This window comes from Nomascus leucogenys, unplaced genomic scaffold, assembly GCF_006542625.1.
Source record: "Nomascus leucogenys isolate Asia unplaced genomic scaffold, Asia_NLE_v1 Super-Scaffold_241, whole genome shotgun sequence".
Taxonomy (NCBI): Eukaryota; Metazoa; Chordata; class Mammalia; order Primates; family Hylobatidae; genus Nomascus; species Nomascus leucogenys.
The window spans coordinates 898,644-918,697 of record NW_022095767.1 but is presented as its reverse complement, the minus strand read 5'-3'; the positions used below and the strand labels follow the sequence as shown (position 1 = coordinate 918,697).

General features: G+C 44.3%; 1 protein-coding gene and 1 pseudogene across 1 annotated transcript in view; one reads left to right on the top strand and one right to left on the bottom strand.

Annotated features, from left to right (window-relative positions):
- The window catches only part of PPP5D1 (PPP5 tetratricopeptide repeat domain containing 1), a 109,512-nt gene that overhangs the window by 47,978 nt on the left and 41,480 nt on the right, over positions 1-20,054 (bottom strand). The window lies entirely within an intron of this gene.
- Positions 18,909-19,845, top strand: LOC105737784 (annotated as a pseudogene).

Sequence of the window (20,054 nt, the reverse complement as noted above, 5' to 3'; positions counted from 1 at the left end):
CCGGGAGGAGGAAGGCTGAGCCTGGCCTCCTCGGGGTCTGGGGCGAGGATTAAAAGAGACAAAAAGGACAAAAAGAGCGAAGTGGCTCCTGGAGCTGGTGGTGCACACCTGGCAGCTCAGGCATTGCTGCAGCCGGGAGCACCACCTGGGGAAGAGAGAAAGAGGAAAAGGGTGGGGAAGTGGGAAATTCAAATACACCAAAGGCAACCAAGGGACTACGCAGCTTTCCAGGCTGCCAGTGAGGACATAAAGTGGGGAAAGGAGGCTGCAGGGGCAGCAGACGCAGAGTTCGAGGACACAGAGAGCAAGGCATGGAAGCCCGAGGGCAAGGAGTCCAGGAAGCCCCTGGCCAAGAGGGCGCACACGGCCCCCCGGGGCCTGGTCTTGAACTACAGACTCAAGTGGTCCTCCCGCCTCAGCCTCCCAAAGTGCTGAGATGATAGACGCAAGCCACCATGACCAGCCTGGTGTCCACTTCTTACTTGTCCCATTCCTTGGTCTGAGCACTTAAGTTCCACCCATGGTTTCGTGTTTGGCTCATCTGGGCCTGCTCAGCATATGTGAACTTCAACCTGGGGGTCCATGGCAACTGAAAAAAAACTCACCATTTTATTCCACGAAGTTGAACCGGATTAGGCTGGTTCTGAGGTTACATGAACAACAAGTTACCTGCTGTGACTCTGGTCCCAACTCACTCCCTACCTTGGAGGGCTGTCACTGTGTTTCTCTCAGTAACAAAGATGCCCTGAAGTCCCAGTGCCTTGCAACAGTTAAGGTTTCTTTTTTCTCTTTTCTTTTTTTCTTTTCTTTTCTTTTCTCTTCTCTTCTCTCTTTTCTTTTCTTTTCTTTTCTTTTCTGAGACAGAGTCTCACTCTGTCACCCAGGCTGGAATGCAGTGGCGCCATCTTGGGTCACTGCAACCTCTGCCTCCCGGATTCAAGCGATCCTCCTGCCTTAGCCTCCCAAGTAGCTGGGACTACAGGCCCACGCCACTACGCCCAGCTAATTTTTTTTTTTTTTCAGTAGAGATGAGGTTTCACCACATTGGCCAAGCTGGTCTCAAACTCCTGACCTCAAGCGATCTGCCCGCCTCAGCCTCCCAAAGTGTTGGGATTACAGTGTGAGCCACCACGCCAAGCCTAAAGGTTTATTTTCACATACATGTTGGCAGTAGTGGCTGTGGGTCAGGCAGAAGGGAGAGCCCCTGTTTGGATCTGCTCTGCAGGGGCTCACAGCATGGCCACTCATACAACACAGACCAATGCAAGTCACAAGTTGCCTCTTTGGGGTAAGAATGCATCCCCTCCCACAGGGGTACCCCAGGCCACATGGCGACAGTCAGGGACCTATATCCTCCTAGAGGGAGGCAGTGAATGGAACAACAAAATAATCTAACACATCACCCGCCCCCCATCAGAGGCAACACCTCTTCCCCTGCGGCTGATGAGATCTTGTCTCCCCCACCAGACTGTGACCACCGTGGGGACAGATTTTGTTCACTGTTGTGTCCTCAGTGCTTGGCACATTGTAAGAACTCAATGAATATGTGTTGAATCCATGAAAAAAGAAACAAGTAAGTCTTGCTTTTCCGTCTCATACCTGACTCTCCCCAACCCCTCTCCCCAACTCAGTCTTCCTAGACTCAAATCCTGAATCCACCGCTTACCACCTGTGTGACCTTGGATAGATATTTAACTTCTCTGAGTCTCAATTTGTTTATTTGTAAAGTGGGAAGGATATAGGGTTGTTATTGTAACTTATGACACACACACACACACACACACACCCTGTGCCTGGTATGTAGAGAGTCTTCTATACCAATTAGCTGTTGTTGTTGTTGTTTTTTTGCAGAGGGGGGTACCACTCTGTCACTCAGGCTGGAGTATGGTAGTGCAATCTCAGCTCACTGAGACCTCTGCCTCCCAGGCTAACGCGATCCTCCCACCTCAGCCTCCCAAGCAGCTGAGACCACAGGCTCATGCCACCATGCCTGGCTAATTTTTTGTATAGACATGGGTCTCACTATGTTACCCAGGCTGGTCCCAAACTCCTGGACTCAAGCAATCTGCCTGCCTCAGCCTCCCAAAGTGCTGGATTACAGGCATGAGCCACGCAGTTATTGCTGCTGTTGTCCCTGTGGGGAAGTGGCCAAGGGCACAGGTTTGGAGACAGACGGTCCTGGTCTGAGTCTCACTCTGCCACGTGTTATGTTTGGCCTCAACTCCCTGAGCCTTAACGTCCTCACCTGTAAAACTCAACCTCAGGACATTCTTGTGAAGTTCAGGCGTGATTTTTTACGCAAAGCATTTAGCACGCCCCTGGTGCGATGTAAACACAAGCCATAGCTATGAGGATGTAGGAACAAGGTGGGAATCCTGCATGTGTTGATGACTGCGTGTGGAGCGCCCCTGCTGGACAATCACAGAACAGCAGGACTGCCCTGACGGAGACCTCTCTATCTCAGCATCCTCAACTGTAAAATTATGGTAACAGTAATGCCAATATGAGATTGAGGATCTGTTGAGTTAATACGTGTAAAGTTTCTCAAGTAGCATGATGGGTTAAAGATGAGTACAAATTCCTTATCCTTCTCCCCACCCAGAGGTGGAGTTTATAGAATGAGATGGAAGTAACATTGTTACTGATGTGAGAGGTAGACTTCAAGAAGACTGGCAGCTTCTGCTTACTGACTCTTACAACACTTGCTCTTGGGACACGTCTCTGAGAACCCAGCCACTATGCTGCGGAATCTCAAGCCACATGCAGAGGCTATGGGTAGTTGCTACAGTTGACAGCCCTAGTTGAAATCCCAGCCAATAGTCAACATCAACTGGCAGGCATGTGAGTGCACCATCTTGGGTGTTCCAGCTCATTCAAGCCCCCACGTGACTGCAGCCCAACCAACATTGCAGGAAGCAAGGAAACCGTCCTGTTAAGCCCTGTTAACCCACAGAATCATAAGAGACAATAAAATAATTATTGGGTTTTTTTTTTTTTAGACAAGGTCTCACTCTGTCACCAAGGCTGGAGTGCAGTGGTGCGATCATGGCTCACTGCAGCCTCGACCGCCTGGACTCAAGCCATCCTCCCACATCAATCTCCCAGGTAGCTAGGACTACAGGTGTGCACCACCACACCTGGCTAATTTTTCTGTACTTTTTTGTAGAGATGGGGTTTCACCATGTTGCCCAAGCTGGTCTTGAACTCCTGGGTTCAAGCGATCCACCTGCCTCAGCCTCCCAAATTACTAAGATTACAGGTGTGAGCCACTGCACCTGGCCAATAATTATTGTTTAAACCACAACATTCTGGGGTAGTTTGTTATGCAGCAATAAAGAGTTGAAACAAATAATATTAAAATATAGTAACCATAACCTGTTATTATTATGTCATTTAATCTTCACAACAACTCCGTAAGGTTGACATCAATAGTACCTGTATTAGTCCGTTTTCACACTGGTGATAAAGATATACCCGAGACTGGTCAATTTACAAAAGAAAGAGTTTTAATGGACTCACAGTTCCACGTGGCTGGGGAGGCCTCACAATGATGGCAGAAGGGAAAAGTCACGTCTCACATGACGGCAGACAAGACAGTGAGAGCCAGGGAAAAGGGGTTTTCCCTTATAAAACCATTAGATCTCGTGAGACTTATTCACCACCACGAGAACAGCATGGGGGAAACCGCCCCCATGATTCAACTGTCTCCCACTGGGCCCCTCCCACAACACGAGGGAATTATGGGAGTTACAATTCGAGCTGAGATTTGGGTGGGGACACAGCCAAATCATGTCAGTACCCAGTTCCACAGGTGTGGAAACTAAGACTGCACCCTTAACCACACTGTAGCATTTGATGGAAGTTGAGGGACCTAAAATGGATTTCTTGTGTCAGAAGATTTAGCTGAGGGAATCAAATATATATAGATCTGTGATTTGGGCAGGAAACAGAAACCCAGAAGCCTTTTGGGAAGCACTTCCCAGGAGTATAAGATACATGCACGGCCGGGCGTGGTGGCTCACGCCTGTAATCCCAGCACTTTGGGAGGCCGAGGTGGGTGGATCACGAGGTCAGGAGATCGAGACCATCCTGGCGAACACGGTGAAACCCCGTCTCTACTAAAAATACAAAAAAAATTAGCCGGGCGTGGTGGCAGGCGCCTGTAGTCCCAGCTACTCAGGAGGCTGAGGCAGAAGAATGGCATGAACCCGGCGGGTGGAGCTTGCAGTGAGCCGAGATCGCCACTTCACTCCAGCCTGGGAGACAGCGAGACTCCGTCTCAAAAAAAAAAAAAAAAAGTTACATGCACTTCCCATCTGTGGAAAAGTTAACAGAAAACTGTGTGTATGCCTGGGGATAAGTTACTCATCTACTGGTGGAAATTTTCTTTATTTATTATTTTATTTACTTATTATTGTTATTATTTGAGAAAGCTGGAGTGCAGTGGCATGATCTCGGCTCACTGCAACCTCTGCCTCCCAGATTCAAGCAATTCTCCTGTCTCAGCCTTCTGAGTAGCTGGTATTACAGGTGCACGCCACTACGCTTGGCTGATTTTTGTATTTTTTAGTAGAGACAGGGTTTTGTCATGTTGGCCAGGCTGGTCTCGAACTCCTGACCTCAGGTGATCCGCCTGCCTTGGCCTCCCAAAGTGCTAGGATTACAGGCATGACCCACAGCACCTGGCCAGAAAATTTTTTAAAACAAGTTTCAAATACTTAGATTCTGGCTTGGTTAAAACTACGGTTTAAGGCTGGGCACGGTGGGTCACATCTATAATCCCAGCACTAGTTTGCGTGGCCAAGGCAGTTGGATCACTTGAGGCCAGGAGTTTGAGAACAGCCAGGGAAACATGGTGAAACCCCATCTCTACAAAAAAAAAAAAAAAAAAGCACACATGTAGTCTTAGCTACTTGAGAGGCTGAGGTGGGAGGATCATCTGAGCTCAGGAGGTTGAGGCTGCAGTGAGCCGTGATCACGCCACTGCACTCCAGCCTGGGCAACAGAGTAAGACCCTGTCTCAAAAAAACAAAACAAAGCAAAACAAAACGAAACAAAAACTATAGTTGAAGCTGTTGGCAGCTAGTTCCAAAGATATTGGTGGGTGTATTAGTTTGCTAGGGCACATATACTGGGTGGCTTAAACAACAGAAATCTATTTACTCACAATTCTGGAAGCTAGAAATCTGAGATCACAGTGTTGGCAGGATTAGTTTTTCTGCAGCCTCTCTCCTTGGCTTGCAGATGGCCGCCTTCTCCCTGTGTCTTCACGTGGTCTTCCCTCTGTACCATCTGTGTCTAAATTTCCTCTTCTCTCTCTTTTTTTTTTTTTTTTTTTTTTTTTTTTTGAGACAGAGTCTCACTCTGTCGCCCAGGCTGGAGTGCAGTGGTGTGATCTCGGCTCACTGCAGCCTCCACCTCCTGGGTTCAAGCGATTCTCCTGCCTCATCCTCCCAAGTAGCTGGGACTACAGGCGCCCACCACCACGCCCGGCTAATTTTTGTATTTTTAGTAAGACGGGGTTTTGCCATGGTGGCCAGGCTGGTCTCGAACTCCTGGGCTCAGGTGATCCACCTGCCTCAGTCTCCCAAAGTGCTGGGATTACAGGCGTGAGCCACTGCGCCCGGCCTAAATTTCCTCTTCTTATAAGGACATCCGCCATGTTGGGTTGGTGCCCACTCTAAAGACCTCATTTTAACTTAATTGCCTCTCTAAACACCCTTTCTCCAGGTATAGTTATATTCTGAAGTACTGGAGGTTAGGACCTCAACACAGGAATTTGGAGGGAACACAATTAAACCCGTAATAATGGGAAACTCGGGACTGGAGAGACTGTGGGCACAGGTGTTTCCCACGCAGGCGAGGGAAGGTTCTAATTAGGTTACAAGATTGTAAAGCCCATATGAGCAGAAACCTATGTTCGAATTGTTCACTTCTATGTTCCTGAATTACACTGGCACAGAAGAGATGCTCAGTAAATGTAAATTGAATGAATGAAAAAAGGAGGCCGGGCCCGGTGCCTCACGCCTGTAATCCCAGCACTTTGGGAGGCTGAGGCGGGCGGATCACCTGAGGTCAGGAGTCCAAGACCAGCCTGGCCAACATGGTGAAACCCCATCTCTACTAAAAATATGAAATTTAGCCAGGCGTGGTGGCCTGAGCCTGTAATCCCAGCTACTCCGGAGGCTGAGGCAGGAGAATCTCTTGAATCCGGGAGGCGGAGGTTGCAGGGAGCTGAGATCTCACCATTGCACTCCAGCCTGGGTGACAAGAGCAAGACTCAGTCTCAAAAAAAAAAAAAACAAATGGACATTGGATCTATACACATATTTTACTTTATGTTTATTTCCTGAGTGAATTGTAAGCAAAAAGCTTGCCTGTAAGACAGAATGTTAAGCCCAATGGTCTTGTGTTGGTTCCTTCTGGAATGTAACTCTTCATCTTGAGACTGTGGTTCTTATAAAGTTTGTTTCAAGTGTTTATTATATTTAATTATTGCATTTTTTTGAGACAGGGTCTCGCTCCATTGTCCAGGCTGGAGTGCAGTGGTGCAAACATAGCTGACTGCAGCCTTGGCCTCCTGGGCTCAAGTGATCCTCCCACCTCAGATTCCCAGTGTTGGGATTACAGGCATGAGCCACCATGCTTAGCAAATTCAGTGCTTTTAAACATAAAAAAAAGAACCCGTTCTCTCTTGCAGCTATGTAGGAAGGGGTTCTATTTTGCACCAAGAAATTGCTCTAAAGAATTAGTTTTTTCACTTTAGGAGGCCGAGGAGGGCAGATCACTTGAGGTCAGGAGTTTGAGACCTGCCTGGCCAACATGGTGAAACTCCATCCCTACTAAAAATACAAAAAAATTAGCCCGGGCGTGGTGGCAGGCACCTATCATCCCTGCTACTCGGGAGGCTGAGGCAGAAGAATCACTTGAACCTGGGAGGTGAAGTTTGCATTGAACCGAGATCACGCCACTGCACTCCAGCCTGGGTGACAGAGCAAGACTGTGTCTCAAAAAAAAAAAAAAAAAATCAATTTTAATAGAGTGGCACATTGAGAACATTCCCTAAACATTCATTCTGTTCTCCCGTGCAGCCAGGAGTTCCAGTTAATTTTCCTGTTACCAACCTCATTTGTTAACTCTGTTCATTTGTGTCTTTTCTTGAGAGGATAATTTGAACAAAAGAGTCTAAGATTTTTTTAGAAATTGTTGCAATATCTGAAAAAAAAAAAAAAGAACCTCCCAAAGAAACCTACATTCTGATTGGTTGTCTTCCTTGATTATTTGTTGCTATGGTGACCAGGAGGTTAAATAGCATCTCTGTATTTCCTAAAGAATAAATACTGGTTGGTTTTCTCTGGCAAATCAGAAAAGGATCATTTCTCTCCTTCCATGAACATGATGTAATAAAAGCCTAGGGCTCTTCTAGATTTATACTTTATCAAAGAAAGTGAGAGTCTCGTCTTATCCAAATTAACAGAAGCACTTAGTCCAGTGTCCAGTCGCTTGAGTGGCGGTGGCCACTCTCGGAAGGGCAATTAGAAACTGTACTAATAGTAAGTCCAGCGCGCCATCTGGTGGTCAATTATAGAATAGCATGACCGTATCTACTTTTAACTAAAAGGCGACTCACCTCCCTTCCTGTCTGTTAAGGCTGCCCTAGCAAATTAATACAATAAGCTTGTTCCTGTTGGTCTTAGTCTGATTGAGAGAGAACCCTTGACTGCTTTGACCCATAGAATATGACAGATGTGACACTGTGCTGAGCATGGTGGCTTACGCCTGTAATCCCAACAAGGAGAAGCAGAGGTGGGAGGATTGCTTGATCCCAAGACTGCAAGACCAACCTGGGCAACACAGAAGGACCCCAACTCTACTAAAAATAACTTTTTTGTTTTGTTGTGAGACGGAGTTTCGCTCTTGTCGCCCAGGCTGGAGTGCAATGGCGTGATCTCGGCTCACTGCAAACTCCGCCTCCTGGGTTCAAGCAGGAGCTTGAACTCCTGCCTCAGCCTCCCGAGTAGCTGGGATTACAGGCGTCTGCCACCACACCTGGCTAATTTTGTATTTTTAGTAGAGACAGGGTTTCTCCATGTTGGTCAGGCTGGTCTCGAACTCCCGACCTCAGGTGATCCGCCCACCTCTGCCTCCCAAAATGTTGGGATTACAGGCGTGAGCCACCACTCCCGGCCAAAAAAATAACTTTTAATAATAGGCTAGCGTGGTGGCCTGCACCTGTAGTCCCAGCTACTCAGGAGGCTGAGGCAAGAGGATCCCTTGAGCAGATTCCGTCGTGATCTCTTTGGCTCCCAGGCTGCTATGTAAGAATTGCAACTCCCTGGCTGGGCGCGGTGGCTCACGCCTGTAATCCCAGCACTTTGGGAGGCCGAGGCGGGTGGATCACGAGGTCAGGAGATCGAGACCATCTGGCTAACACGGTGAAACCCCATCTCTACTAAAAATACAAAATTAGCCGGGCGTGGTGGCGGGCACCTGTAGTCCCAGCTACTCGGGAGGCTGAGGCAGGAGAATGGCGTGAACCCGGGAGGTGGAGCTTGCAGTGAGCCGAGATTGCACCACTGCACTCCAGCCTGGGCGACAGAGCGAGACTCCGTCTCAAAAAAAAAAAAAAAGAATTGCAACTCCCCTAAGAGCACGGAGCTGTGAGAAGGCCCAGGAGAATTGAAGCTTCCAGACATGGGAGTGAAGAAGCCATCTTGGAGGTGAGTCCTCCAGCCCTCATCACATGATGCCACGTGGAACAGAAATGAACATCCAGTCAAACCCTTTTCACATTCCTGACCCACAAAATCCTGAGCAAGCTTGGAAATTAAGCTATTACTGTGCCATTTGTTGTTGTTGTTGTTGTTTTGTTTTTGTTTTGTTTTTTTTTTGGGGGGGGTTGGGTTTTTTTTGAGACAGAGTTCTGCTCTTGTCGCTCAGGCTGGAGTGCAGTGGCACTATCTCGGCTCACTGCAACCTCCACCTCCCGGGTTCAAGTGATTCTTCTGCCTCAGCCTCCTGAATAGCTGAGATTACAGGTGCCCACCACCACGCCCGGCTAATTTTTGTATTTTTAGTAGAGACGGTGTGGTTCGCCACGTTGGCCAGGCTAGTCTCAAACTCCTGACCTCAAGTGATCTGCCCACCTCGGCCTCCCAAAATGCTGGGATTACAGGCATGAGCCACCGCGCCCGGCCATTGTGCCACTTTTATAGAGGAGGAGATTCAGGTTCAGAGGCCCAGTTGATGGTCCAAGATCACACACTGGGAAGTACTGGAACCAGGGTTATGAAATCCTGTCTGCTTGGCTGCAAAGCCTCTACTCTTCCACACTGCATTATTTAGGAAGACAGACAGGCTTTGGGCACGAGCGTGGGCCTCACTGAGGGAAGAGGGGCCTTCTGGCCTCAGTAATATCCCTGTTCCCTTCTCTGACTGTCACTTCCCCCTTAGAGATAGAGTTTCTGCAGAGTGGAGTCTCTTCTCACGCCTGGGAGAGTTTGTGCAGGAGACATGAGAGCTGAAGATCTGGCACCACTTTTGCCTTAAAGACAAAAGGTGACATTTGGGAAAAGGATGCCACTCTTCGAATGGTACTTAAGGATCCATGGGCTGAATCTGCCTCTTTTTTTCCCCCAAGTGATTTGGCAAGGGCCTTCAAATAAATCCAGTGGAGCTTCTTGGGGCAGCATGGCCCACTGTCAAGAGTTTAGCCTTTGAGCCAGGTGTGGTGGCTCATGCCTATAATCCCAGCACTTTGGGAGGCCGAGGCAGGCTCACTTGAGGTCAGGAGTTCGAGACCAACCTGGCCAACATGGTGAAACCCCATCTCTGCTAAAAATACAAAAATTAGCCGGGCGTGGTGGCATGCACCTGTAATCCTTGCCGAGATCGCACCACTGCACTCCAGCAAATGGCCTCTAGTTCCATCCATGCTGCTGCAAAATACATTATTTCATTCCTTTTTATGGCTGAGTAGCATTCCACTGTGTTGTGTGTGCACACATACACACCACACACACACACACACACACACATATATATAATTTTCTTTATCCAATCATCCATTGCTGGACACTTAGGTTGATTTCATATCTTTGCTATTGTGGATAGTGCTGCTGTAAACATACAAGTGCAGGTATTTTTTTTTTTTTGAGATGGAATCTTGCTCTGTTGCCCAGGCTGGAGTGCAGTAGTGTGATCTCTGCTCACTGCAACCTCTGCCTCCTGTGTTCAAGTAATTCTTGTGCCTCAGTCTCCTGAGTAGCTGGGATTACAGGCACATGCAACCGTGCCCAGCTAATCTTTTTGTATTTTTAGTAGAGACAGGATTTCTCCATGTTGGCCAGGCTGGTCTTGAACCCCTGACCTCAGGTGATCAAGTGTTGGGGCCTCCCAAAGTGTTGGGATTACAGGCATCAGGCCACCGTGCCCAGCTATCTTTGCCTTTTTGATGTAATGATTTATTTTCCTTTGGGTATATACCCCATAGTGGAATTGCAGGGTCGAATGGTAGTTCTATTTTCAGTTTTTTGAGAAATCTCCATACTGTTTTCTGTTTTCTATAGAGATTGTACTAATTTACACTCCCGCCAACAGTATATAAGTGTTCCACTTACCGAATTCTTAATTTCAGTTATGGTACTTTTCTACTCTAGAATTGTCCTTTCTCTAGTAAAATTACCCATCCTTTCATATAATCCCTGCATTTTTTTTCTTTTATCTTGAGCATATTAATTCTAGCTATTTAAGATCCTTGTCTGGTAACTCCAATGTTAAGATTATCCATGGGTCTATTTATACTATCTGTTTTTTCTCTTGCTTTTCAGTCATTTGGTCTTGCCTCTAGCATGTCTAGCTATTGAATGTCAGGCATTGTACACGAAAAAGTGTACATACTGCTCCAGAGAGGAAATTATCTTTATGCAGATAGAGTGGTGCTTGTCACTTTAATTCAGTCAAAAACTGGGCTGAATCTAGACTGGGTTGCCATTTTGGAAAGGCACCATGCATATCTAGTTTGCACTTGCTCATGGATTTTCAACTTGGAGCCTGGGTTATAACCTGAGGGTCCATGGCCCTGGCAGCTCTTGAACTCTTCTTGTCTCTTCAGCATTACAAGTCTGCTGAAACTCTATTCTGCTTTTCAGAGGCTTTCTTCCTGGCTTCTTCGACTGTACGCCACGTAGCTTCAGAGTTCTGCAATGTCCTAAAACAAGAACCAGAAAATCATTAGGCTCTTTTTAACTTCGCCTTTCCCCAGGTCCTAGTCCTTCAAGTCTAATTTTGTCCTTCCTGCTCTGTGGGTGTCTGAGAAGGATTCTTCTGCCCAACTCTTTTGCCCAGATCTTTAGTCTCCTTCCCCATGCCCAGAAGCATCAAATGCCCTGGAGACAGAAACTGCAAAATGTTGGCTCAGCTCATCTCTCTATACTGTTACCCCATATTTGGGATTTTGTTCTCTTGACTCCTAGTTGCCTTGGCAGCTCACCAATGCTTTGAAATAATCATTGCTGCTTTTTACATTTTTAATTGGCATTTCAAATTACTCCTAGCAGCACTATTGGTCTTTCATAAACAATTTCATCATATCCAGAATCATGGGTCGTTGTATTTTGAGGTTTTTTGGTATTCATAGCTTAGCCCTACCCTGACTAACACATAACTTGGCACCTGGTAGTGGCGCTGCAGTAACAAAACCCTAAAATACGTGACATAGGCTTAACAATCAGGCAACAGGTAATTTAAAATACAGATTATTGGCTGGTCATGGTGTCTCACACCTATAATCCCAGCACTTTGGGAGGCTGAGGTGGGCAGATCACCTGAGGTCAGGAGTTCAAGACCAGCCTGGGCAACATGGTGAAACTCCATCTCTACAAAAACAAAAATTAGCCAGGCATGATGACCAGTGCCTGTAATCCCAGCTACTCGGTTGACTGAGGTGGGAGAATTGCTTGAACCCGGCAGGCAGAGGTTGCAGTGAGCCCAGATGGCACCACTGCACTGCAGCCTGGATGACACAGTGAGACTCCATCTCAAAAAAAAAAACACTAAACAAACAAACAAAAAAACAAACGGATTTTGCAAACCTCATGGCTAATGACCCCTATGGGGCTGTGTAAAATCATTTGGTAGAAAAATCATCTGCAATAACATGGAAGAGAGTCCACATACTTATGAAGTCTATAGTTTAGGGAGCTGTTAAAAAATAGGGTTTTTTATTGTAGTAAAATATATGTAACATAAAAGTTGCTATTTTAACCACCTTTAAGTGTGCAATTAAGTGGTATTAATTGCATTCACAATGTTGTGAAACCATCACCACTATCTATTTCTAGAACTTTTAATCACCCCAAACAGAACTCTGTAATTGTTATTTAGGGACTAATTTGTTGTTATAATGTTTACATTGAAATATCATTCATCTACTACAAAATTCACCTCTTTTAAAGTATACAATTTAGTGTATTTTATATATTCACAAAGTTGTGCAACCATTACCACAATCTAACGCTTGACCTTTTTCATTGCCCTACAAAGAAACCCCATACCCATTAGTAACCACTCTCCATTCTCTTTTACCCCCAGCCCTTGGCAACCTCTAACCTACTTTCTGTCTATGTAGATTCGCCTATTCTGGATATTTTATAAAGATAGAATCATACAGTATGTGCCCTTTTGTGTCTGGCTTCTTTCACTGAGCATAATGTTTTCTGGGTTCATCCATGTTGTATCATGCATTCAAATTTCATTCTTTTTTTATGGCCAGATAACATTCCATTGTATGGATATCCTAAAATTTATTTATCTATTCATCAGTTGAGAGACATTTAGGTTATTTCTATTTTGGGAATCTTATAAATAATACTGTCCTAAACATTCATGTATGAGTTTTTGTGTGAACATATGCTCTTGGGTATATATCTAGGAGTGGAATTGCTGGGCCATATGGTAACTCTATGTTTAACTTTTGAAGAGCTGCCAAGTTGGTTTCCAAAGTTGCTACACCATTTTACATTCCCCACCAGCAATGCAAGAGAATTATAATTTTTTCCACATCTTTTCCAAGACTTGTTGTTGTCTGTCATTTTTATTAAAGCCATCATAATGGGTATAAAGTATCTCATTGTGATTTTGATTTGCATTTTCCTAATGACTAATGATATTGCCTTCTTTTCATGCACTTCTTGGTCATTTGTGTATCTTCTTTGAAGTAATGTCTATTCAAATTATTTTCCCATTTTAAATTGGGATTGTTTATATTTTGTTGTTGTTGAGTTGCAAGAGTTACATAATATATAGACATATATATACATATTTCTTGGATGCTAGACTCTTACTATATATATAATTTACAAATATTTTATCCTATTTTGTTTGTTGTCTTTTTACTTTCTTGATGGCAGCCTTCAAAGTGTGAAAGTTTTACAATTTGATGATGTCCCATTTATCTATTTTTTTCTGTAGCTGTTTATGCCTTTCATGACATATTTAAGAAACCATTGCCTAGTTTAAGATCATCAAGACCTACTCTATGTTTTCTTCTAAGATTGTATACTTTTAGCTGTTACAATTAGGTCTTTGATTTGTTTTGAGTTAATTTTTGTATATGGTGTGAGGTAGGGTTCCAGCTTTATTCTTTTGCTTGTGGATATCCAATTATCCCAGCACCATTAGTTAAAAAGACTATTCCTTCCCCCATTAAATGATCTTGGCATTCTTGTTGAAAATCAATTGACCATGAATGTGAGAGTTTATTTCTGGAATCTCAATTCTATTCCATTGATCTATATGTCTGTGGGTGAATGGCTTTTAAAAGGCAGGATATTGATGTATTCTGGCTACTTCCTACTGCTTTTAAAAAATCATAAGTCAGAAATGCTCCTAGGCAAGAACTGACCAGTTCACAAACAAAAATGGACAGAAGTAAAATTCAGCAAAGGAAAGAGGTATTTTCTTTCTTTAGCCTAACATCTAAATGTATTGTGAGTCTAGAGGCTTGGAGTCTTACTGATTGACAAGGTTACTAAACAACAAGAGAGAGCCTCCAAGCCTTTTTGAGAATTGACATTAAGATTTCATGGCCGGAAAAGGAGAATCAGACCAGTAGCAAAAATCTGATTTCATATATTATTGTTCCATTCAAGATTGTTGTTTCCAATGGTCTCAAATAGCTGCTATAAATATGGAGTGATCACAGGAACTATCAATGGCTTGCAGACACCTTATGGAAGCTCACTGCACCATCTGTAAAGTTGTCTTGCCAAAGAGTGAGATTTAAATTTGATTGAGCTTCTAGTTCTAAATACTAGTTTACAGGATAAACAGGGAACAGAGGAATACATTAAGAAACCCCACATGGATGCAGTCAGCAGAATTCAGAATATGGAAAAGCTATAGGAGAAAATGACCTGGTTTCTCCAAAAAATAACTGCAAGAAATTAAATAATGATCCATGCTACAATATGGATGAACCTTTAAAACATTATGCTAAGTGAAAGAAGCCAGACACAGAAGCCCACATATTGTATGATTTCATTTATATGAAATAACCATAATAGGCAAATCTGCAGAAAAAGAAGAAACTGAGTGGTTGCTGGGGCTGCCAACCGGCATGGGGTTTCTTTTTTGGGATGATGAAATGTTCTAGAATTAGATAATGGCGATAGTTGGACAACTCTGTGAATATACTAAAAGCCATCGAATTGTAACCTTTAAATGGATGGATTATATGATACATGGATTTTCTCTAAATAAAGCTATTTAAAAATCACAAAGGAAAAAAGAAGGGGAGATGTATTAGTTGAATGAAATATATGGGCTTTGTTTTTATCCTAATTGAAAATGTTTTAAAATTATGAGACAATTGGACAAATTTGAACACTGACTAGATACTTGGTTATATTAAGAAAGTATTGGCCAGGTGCAGTGGCTCATGCCTGTAATCCCAACACTTTGGGAGGCCAAGGTGGGAAGATTGCTTGAACCCAGGAATTCGTGACCAGCCTAAGCAACATAGCAAGACCCCATGTCTACAAAAAATAATAATAATAATAATAAATTAGCCAGGCATGGCGGCATATGCCTGTAATTCCAGCTACTTGGGAAGCTGAAGTGGGAGAATCACTTGAATCAAGGAGGTGGAGGCTGCAGCAAGCTGTGATCATGCCACAGCACCCCAGCCTGGGCAATGGAGCAAGACCCTGTCTCAAAAAAAATTAAGAGAAAATATTTTTAGTATTGGGAGGGTATTGTAATGATATTGTAATTATGTTTTTAATAGTAGTTACCTCTTGGAGATACATACTGAAGTGTTTACAAGTTAAATACTATGTCTGAAATTTGCTTTAAAATAATCCAGTCATAAGGGAAAGCAGGAGTATATAGATGAAATGAGACTGACATATATCGACAATCATTGAACATAAGAAGGCTCATTATACATTCTCCCTGCTTTTGGACAGTTTGAAATTTCCCATAACAAAAAAAAAAAGAAAAAAATCTAAATGCTTAAGAATTATATCTGGAAGAGTTCTTTAGGGGTGGGACTCATCAGTGGAATTGATTGGAAGCAAATAGACCAAAAACTTACCAAGCATTTGAGGAAATTTTCTTACTAAGGAACCATAAGCCTAATCTATAAAAGACTAATTCCTCAATATCTCAGAGAGGTGAGTTGACTTCTGCAGAGTCCCTGAAGACATACAGAGAGGAAATGGTGCAGAAGTAATATTGAAAGACATAACATCTGCAAATGTTTCAGAACTGATGAAAGACACCAATCCACAAATTCAAGAAGTCTTTCAAACTCAAAATAAACACAAACGAAATCAAACATAGACACATTATAGTAAAACTCCTAAAAGACAAAGGCAAAGAGAAAAGTCTTAAAAGCAGTCATATAAAAAAAGGGTACATTACCTTCAAAGGAGGAACATTACTAAAGCTGACAGCTGACTTCTCCATCAGAAGACAATGAATCATATTTTTAAAGTGCTGAGAAAAAGTAAATGCCAACCTAGAACATACACTCAGTGAAAATAAGATTATGACATAATGTAGTGCCAGCTTAAACATACTATATAAGATTCTTTTTAACTTTATGGACTCAAACTAATATTGAGCTACTTAATGAATAATCTTTGAACACCTGGATAATGTATAAGTATGGGTTAATATATAAGATTTTTTTTTTTTTTGAGACGGAGTCTCGCTCTGTCGCCCAGGCTGGAGTGCAGTGGCGTGATCTCAGCTCACCACAAGCTCTGCCTCCCAGGTTCACGCCATTCTCCTGCCTCAGCCTCCCGAGTAGCTGGGACTATAGGCGCCCGCCACCACACCTGGCTAATTTTTTGTATTTTTAGTAGAGATGGGGTTTCACCATGTTAGCCAGGATGGTCTCGACCTCCTGACCTCGTGATCCACCCGCCTTGGCCTCCCAAAGTGCTGGGATTACAGGCCTGAGCCACCACGCCCGGCCAATATATAAGATTTTAAAAAGAAAATGAGAAAGAAAAACAGACTGTCTCATGCCATCTGGATGATGGGCAAAAACAGTAAAACTAGAATTTGATTTTTTTTTCTGGCTTTAAAATGACAAAGGGACCTTAAAGTATTCAGTCTGCTCTCAGCAAGACATAGTAAAAAGTTATTCTTTACTTTCTGTGAAATTTGTCCGGGTAGCAGAGGTTCTTGCCTTACTAAATATTCTTGTTTGAGAAGATTTAACTTTTTCTTCCTTTTTGCTGACCTTTGTCATATTGTTGAATTGTTTATTTTTTAAAACATGCAGTAAAAGATTTTCACTTACAAAAAGCTAAATTCCCTTGTAAGTTACCTTCTACTTTATTTATTTATCTATTTATTTATTTATTTATTTATTTTTGAGACAGAGTTTCACTCTGTCACCCAGGCTGGAGTCCAGTGGCATGATCTTGGCTCACTGCAACCTCTGCCTCTCAGGTTCAAGTGATTCTTCTGCCTCAATGTCCCGAGTAGCTGGGACTACAGGCATGCGCCACCACGCCTGGCTAATTTTTCGTATTTTTAGTAGAGACAGGGTTTTGCCTTGTTGGCCAGGCTGGTCTCAAACTCCTGACCTCAGATGATCCACCCACTTCAGTTTACCGAAATGCTGGGATTACAGGCATGAGCCACCGTGCCTGGCCTGTATTTCCTTTTTTTTTTTTTTTTTTTGAGACAGGGTCTCACCCTGTCACCCAAGCTGCAGTGCCGAGGTGTAGTCACGGCTCTCTGCAGCCTTGAACTCCCAGAGCCAAGTGATAATCCCACCTCAGCTGGGACCACAGGCATGCACCACCAATGCCCAGGTAATTAAAAAAAAAATTGTAGAGACAGAGTCTCCCTATGTTGCCCAGGCTGATCTCAAACTCCTGAACTCAAATGATCCTCCTGCCCCAGCCTCCCAAAGGGTTGAGATTACGGGCATGAGCCACTCACTGTGCCTGGCTGATTTTTGAATATCTTGATTGTCATTATGGTTAGTAGGGTAGCCAAGCTATAATTACTCCTTTCTCTTAGGCAACTATGCACCTATTTTAGTCAAGTTATCAGTATTCTGGACAATTCTTTTTGATGTTCCCTTTCATAAAATCAGACTATAAATTCAGAAAAGTTAAAAATCATCAAGATGTTTGTACATTCAAAATAACCTTTGGCCCTTCCTGGGTGGCCAAAGCACCAAAGATCTGTTCCCTCGCCTTGTAACCCACCATAGGAAATACACACACAGGGCGGGATGCTAGAAATCTTAAGTATATTTGACATGATTTTTTTTTTTTTCCAGACAAGAGTCTCACTCTGTTGCCCAAGCTGGAGTACTGTGGCGTGATCTTGGCTCACTGCAACCTCTGCCTCCCGAGTTCAAGCGATTCTCCTGCCTCAGCTGGAGAATGTTGCCCAGGCTGCTCTCGAACTCCTGCACTCAAGCAATCCACCTGCCTCGGCCTCTCAAAGTGCTGGGATTACAGGCATGAGGCACCATGCCCAGCCTATATTTGATATGCTTCTGTTTTTAAAATGATTCAACAATAGTGTAAAAACCTCCCTGATTTTTGAACACACAATGTGAAAAATGCTTTCAAATTAAAAAGATGAGCTCAGCCTTCCTTAGATGAATTTTGTGCATTAGATGTCACTATTATAAATATATCTCAGAGACTGTCCACTTTTACAGGGTGGTAATGTGTCAATATCTTCAGTGTCCATAATCTGTTCTTGCCCCCAGGAGAAACACTGATCTAATTCTCTTGGAATAATTATATAGTATGCCCTAATAGAGCAGTCCGTTTTCTTCTTATTAGATAGTATTAGTCACTGTAGTAAATTCCCCATCATTATTTAGTCCTACAATCAATAAGTGACTTCTGCTTTCCTTTCATGCTTTCCTGAAGGTTAGCTGGAAACTACAGGCCAGAAATTGGGTCTTGGACAAAGGAGAGTCAAAGTGCCTCGATGAATAGACAATACCTGATACCCTGAGCTATTGACACTTCAAGAAATAGACTCACTGGGTTCAGGCTTTCCCATGTATGTGAGTCTGTTTTCATGCTGCTGATAAAGACATACCTGAGATGAGGTGATTTATAAAGAAAAAGAGGTTTAATGAACTTACAGTTCCACGTGAGGCTGGGGAGGCCTTCCAATTATGGCGGAAGGTGAAAGGCACATCTTACATGGCAGCAGGCAAGAGAGAGAACTTGTGCAAGGAAACTCCCCCTTATAAAACCATCAGATTGGCTCTTTACTCCTCCCGTTCAACAGACAGCCGCATCTTCTTGTGCTTTGCCAGCCACGTACATCCCTGAGACACCATGGTGATGTTGAAGTCTGGAGACCATGGACTTGTTGGAACTGGGAGCCTGGTTACCAGGGCTGCTTTTAACTCTAGTAAAGTAGATATTGTTGCCATCAATGACCCCTTCATTGACCTCAACTACATGGTCTACATGTTCCAGTATGATTCCACCCATGGCAAATTCCATGGTACCATCAAGGCTGAGAACAGGAAGCTTGTCATCAACGGAAATCCCATCACCATCTTCCAGGTGCAAGACCCCTCCAAAATCAAATGGGGCAATGCTGGCGCTGAGTCCATCATGGAGTCGACTGGCATCTTCACCACCATGAAGAAGACTGGGGCTTGCTTGCAGGGAGGAGCCAAAAGGGTTATCATCTCTGCCCCCTCTTCTGACACTTCCATGTTCGTGATGGGCATGAACCATGAGAAGTATGACAACAGCCTCAAGATCATCAGCAAGGCCTCTTGCACCACCAACTGCTTAGTGCCACTGGCCAAGGTCATCCATGACAACTTTGGTATTGTGGAAGGACTCATGACCACAGTCCACGCCATTACTGCCACCCAGAAGACTGTGGATGGCCCCTCCGGGAAACTGTAGTATGATGGCCGTGGGGCTCTCCAGAATATCATCCGTGCCTCTACTGGCACTGCCAAGGCTGTAGGCAAGGTCATCCTCCAGCTGAGTGGGAAGCTCATAGGCATGGCCTTCCATATCCCCACTGCCAACGTGTTGGTCATGGACCTGACCTGCCGTCTGGGAAAACCCTGCCAAATATGATGACGTCAAGAAAATGATGAAGCAGGCATTGGAGGGCCCCCTCAAGGGCATCCTGGGCTACTCTGAGCACCAGGTCGTCTCCTCTGACTTCGACAGTGACACCCACTCTTCCACCTTCAATGCTGGGGCTGGCATTGCCCTCAACAACCACTTTGTCAAGCTCATTTCCTGGTATGATGATGAATTTGGCTACAGCAACAGTATGGTGGACCTCATGGCCCACATGGCCTCCAAGGAGTAAGACCCCCAGACCACCAGCCCCAGAGAGAACATGAGAGGAAGAGAGAGGTCCTCACTGCTGGGGAGTCCCTGCCACACTCAGTCCCCCACCACACTGCGAATCTCCCCTCCTCACAGTTTCCATGCAGATCCCCTGAAGAGGGAGGGGCCTAAGGAGCCCCACCTTGTCGTGTACCATCAATAAAGTCCCCTGTGCTCAGCCAAAAAAAA